Source organism: Octopus bimaculoides, unplaced genomic scaffold (assembly GCF_046866305.1).
Source record: "Octopus bimaculoides isolate indiv1 unplaced genomic scaffold, ASM4686630v1 contig246, whole genome shotgun sequence".
NCBI classification, from domain to species: domain Eukaryota; kingdom Metazoa; phylum Mollusca; class Cephalopoda; order Octopoda; family Octopodidae; genus Octopus; species Octopus bimaculoides.
Window position 1 is genome coordinate 25001 of NW_028315495.1, and position 4633 is coordinate 29633.

General features: G+C 39.2%; 1 protein-coding gene across 1 annotated transcript in view; it reads right to left on the reverse strand.

Annotated features, from left to right (window-relative positions):
- Positions 1-3920, reverse strand: part of LOC149128986 (protein mono-ADP-ribosyltransferase PARP15-like) — a 12998-nt gene extending 9078 nt beyond the window's left edge. Inside the window, exon 1 of the mRNA XM_089346859.1 lies at positions 1-3920. This exon is cut by the window's left edge and continues 3296 nt beyond it. The gene's annotated coding sequence lies outside the window, so the exon portion shown is untranslated.
- Positions 3921-4633: the final 713 nt, after the last annotated feature.

The following is a 4633-nucleotide window of genomic DNA, read 5'->3' on the forward strand; positions in this document are numbered from 1 at the left end:
CAACAAACACAGTTATTTTTAGCATAGGAGTATGATCGATGACCCTTTCCGGTCATCGAAAGTTTAGAAAAATAAGTTAGGAACTGTACTAAACTGACCCAGCTTTGGAGGAGGTAACGTAGGACTGTTGGGTACGGTATCTCTCATAAATACGGTAGGATAGTTTTGAGAATGGCAGTTGGCGTACAGCAGTTGGTGTACGCAGTTGGTGGAAGCGGTCAGCGAGTGAAGATGGATCACAGTTGATGTAAAGTCAAGCAGCCAGTGAAGAACAAGTGTGTGACGGCCAGCAGTGAGTGAAGAGAACCAAGATGAACAGAGAGACTGACAGAAAGAGGCTAAGAGAGAGAGGCTATGGTCAGAAGGTACCAGTCAGCAGAAATGGATAGAGTCTGAGAGAGAGAGGGAACTGTTGTGGCAGGCAAAAAGATTGTAGTAGACTACATTTGATCACTTCTTGTGGATTGTAGAGAGAGATGTGAATTGGTTACGGTAAAGGTTTGTGTATATATTTTTAAAGAAAAATGTACTTTGTCGTTACATGTTTTAAAAGAAAAAGAACTTCGTTAACTCTTGTTAATTGTGATGTGAACTGGTTGAAAAGAAAAGAAAGAACTTTGCTAACTCTGGTTAAATGGTTGAAAAGAAAAGAGAGAACTTTGTTACATGTTGTTCAAAGAAAAGAAAAACAACGAAGTAAAAGAACTTTTTGATTGACTCTCGATGCACGAACTTTGATTGTAAACTTTTGATTATGTTAAATGCTTGGAGACTGTTGTTACATGTGCTATTGTTACATATGCTTGGAAACGCTATTGTTACATGTTATTTCAGAATTATTGTTATGCAATGTTTTGTATTGTGATGTAAAGAAAAAAAAAGTTAGTTTCACTACGCAACGTATGGTCCTGTGTTATTTCTTCCTCCTTGCCTGTTGTCATCGTTACGTGCTCCAGCTGGGCTTAGTCATAGCAAACATCCCGACTCACTGAGCGCCGACGTTCACGCGCGCGAGTTTCCTCTTCGTTGAGGTGCTTCGCGTGCGGGCGTTCATAACAATATATATATTATATACATACATACATATATATATATAGAGAGAGAGAGAGAGAGAACAAGAGAGAGAAAGAGAAAACAAAAAAAATGGAGCAATAATTAATAATGAGAAGTTGATCATTGGTATTAAAAGGTCATTGTTTAATTGTAGTTCAGAACCCTTTACAGCTGTTTCTGTTTATCAAATCGAAGTAAATTTGCATTTATCACATTCTATTTAACAAACATCGTCAGAATGATTTAGAGGAATATTAATAGGAGAAAAAGGGAAAGAAAAGGAAAAAGAAAAAGAAAAAAGAGAAAGGAAAATGTTCACTAAGTCTTTAGGCTTACATTTTATTGACTATTTGGGTTCCACATATGTGTATGTTCTTCTAATGAGATGAAAGGAGCAGTAAGTGGGGGAAACGAGTAGTTGACCGGCTGTGTTAGTTGAAGGAGTTATATCTGGGGGAGATATCCAGTGTTGTTAATTGTACTATATAACAGTGTTTGTGACCAGTAGGTTACTCCCTATGATTACAAATAATGCCCTTGTTAAAAACTAAGAATGCTTTTTAAAGTTAGTGAGACAAAATATAAATATAGGCTACGTAAAGGAATAATAAAAAAAATAAAGAATACATAACTAAAAAACTCATTAAAAAATATAACGTGTTATGTGAATCAGCAATCTAGCTGGAAAGTGAATATATTATAGAGGATTATCTGACCTGGTGTACAATGTAGATTCTAAATAGATAATTCAGTTAATCGGGGAAATTTAATTTAAAATTGTGATGTGGTGTTAAATTATGCTCTGTGGTAAGTGGGATGGTTAGGGGAAGTAATAAGATGTTAGACAGGTCAGCTAATAACTTGTAATGTAGGTATTAGCGGTATTTAGAGAATATATTCTTTGAAGTGATGTACAGGTTTATGCATTTAGAAGACAGAGGTAATCAGAATTTTGGATAGTTGTTATTACAGAAAGAAACAAAGAAAGCTTTCTTTCTCTTTTTCCTTCTCTCTTCCTATCTTTTTTTTAATTTCTTTCTGTCTTTCTTCTTAACTTTTTCTATTTCTTTTGCCCTTTTTTTCTGTCTAACCAAGCCTCCAAACATTCACCACACACATACATAGATTCAAGATAAAAAAAGAACCTTCTCTTTCCAATTCAACTCCAGATTTTGTAAACAAACATTCATATGTATAAAAGCATGAATTTTCTGTAAATAAATGAGTCTTGATAAATGTCCCCAAAACAGAGGACAGCCCTAAATAAGTTCCTTTGTCTTAATATATATATTTGTGTATAGAAATAGTTGGAAACTTCTGTAAGATGAGCACCACTATACATCACATGGTTTAGCAAGGGTTGCTTCATTCAAGTTTCCATTTATTTTGATACGAGGCAAAGTGTATAATATGTCAGGTAATAAACTTTGTTGATTGTATATTATGACAAAGTGCAAATGTATTGAGAGAAAAGTTGGGCACAAATGGAATCATATGCAGCATGCAAGAGAGAAGACTACTTTGGTTTGGACATGTGCTGTGTATGAATGAAGACAGATGCATAATGATGTGCTGGTCACTGAAAGTGGATGGTAGCCACGGAAGAGGGAGACCCAGGAAGGCATGGGACGAAGTGGCGGGGACTGATCTCAGGTCTTTGGGTTTCATATAGGAAATGACAATGGTTCCAGATGTCTGGTGATATGAAGTTCTTGAGAAGATCCACCCATATCAGTGACTCTCTGTTCTAGAAGCGCTGTGTGTTCCACCCACATGTAACAATAAATCTTTCCACACATCCTACCCCCAACAAGCAAAAGTACATCACTTTCTCACATTTCCACTTCATGCATTAGGCTTATCTCTCACTCCCCAATCCCTTCCGCATGGCCCTACTCACTGCATCATTGCTATCCCATGGTATCCCACCCCTTCTATATACCCAGGGTTTCACCAGTCACTGCACTACTCTTGGCCCTTATGCTTCTTTGGCAATACCCTGCCACTTATATTATGACCTTCATACCTTGAGGTTATACCCTGGCACTTACCACCACCTGTCACTCTCTCTCCTTTTACAATCCCATTCATATTCTGATCCCTGCGCCTTATGAGTAAGCCCTGGAACTTCGTCACCATCTCTCTCCTCCTCTCACTTACACTCTTGCTACCTCCCACTCTCTTTTTCGCTTGCTTTTCCCTCAAGGCTGGATAGCCATGTGTCTCCTTTACAGCAGTACACTTCTTACAGTCTTCATTCTTGATCACTCCCTCTCTCTCTCCCTACCTGGGTAATCATGAACATCCCCTTACAACAAGACATGTCTTTCTGCCTCTGTCTCTCCATCACACTAAAACCTAATACCCGCTCACCTCTCAAAGGGTCTTTGTCTTGCAATTTATTTGATGACCCTGACAGTGTTGGTACCACTTCAAAGTACCCAGTCCACACTGTGAAGTGGTTGGCATTTGGAAGGACGTCCAGCTGTAAAAACCTTACCAAAACTGACCTCACGTGAGCAAGTGCCGTGTAAAAAGCACTCAGTCCACTCTTCTGGGTGGGTGGTGTTAGGAAGGGCATCCAGCTGTAGAACCCTGCCAAAACACACACGAAAGTCTGGTGCAGGCTCCTACCTGGCCAGCTCCTGACAAACCATCCAACCCATGCCAGCAAGGAAGGAGGAAGTTAAGTGATGATGACGATGACATACATGTTTGTACAATGCAAAAGCACTTGTGCTGCTGTCAAGTGAAAAGCACATGTGCCAGTACCATGTATAAAGTACCTCTACTGGTACCATGTATAAAGCACCTGTATTGGTACCATGTATAAAGCACCTCTACTGGTACCATGTATAAAGCACATTTATTGGTACCATGTATAAAGCACCTGTATTGGTACCATGTATAAAGCACCTCTACTGGTACCATGTATAAAGCACCTGTATTGGTACCATGTATAAAGCACCTTTATTGGTACCATGTATAAAGCATTTTTATTGGTACCATGTATAAAGCACCTCTATTGGTACCATGTATAAAGCACCTCTACTGGTACCATGTATAAAGCACTTCTACTGGAACCATGTATGAAGTACCTCTACTGGTACCATGTATGAAGTACCTCTACTGGTACCATGTATAAAGCACCTCTACTGGTACCATGTATGAAGTACCTCTACTGGTACCATGTATAAAGCATCTCTACTGGTACCATGTATAAAGCACATCTACTGGTGTCATGTATAAAGCAACTCTACTGGTACCATGTATGAAGTACCTCTACTGGTACCATGTATAAAGCACCTGCGTTGGTGCCACATAAAAACCACCCAGTGCACTCTGTAAAGTGGTTGGCATTTGGAAGGGCATCAAGCCATAGGAACCATGCCAAAACAGACAATTGGAGCCTGCTCTTCTCTCTTACACACTGCATCTAATTCCTCTTACGACTACTTACATTGCACATCCAGAGGTGAATACTAGCCCCATTCGTCTCTAATCTTCAAATCTCCTTTACATTCAGGGCCCATGGCTTGCTCCCGTATAGAATTACTGTTCATATACATGCATCATACAA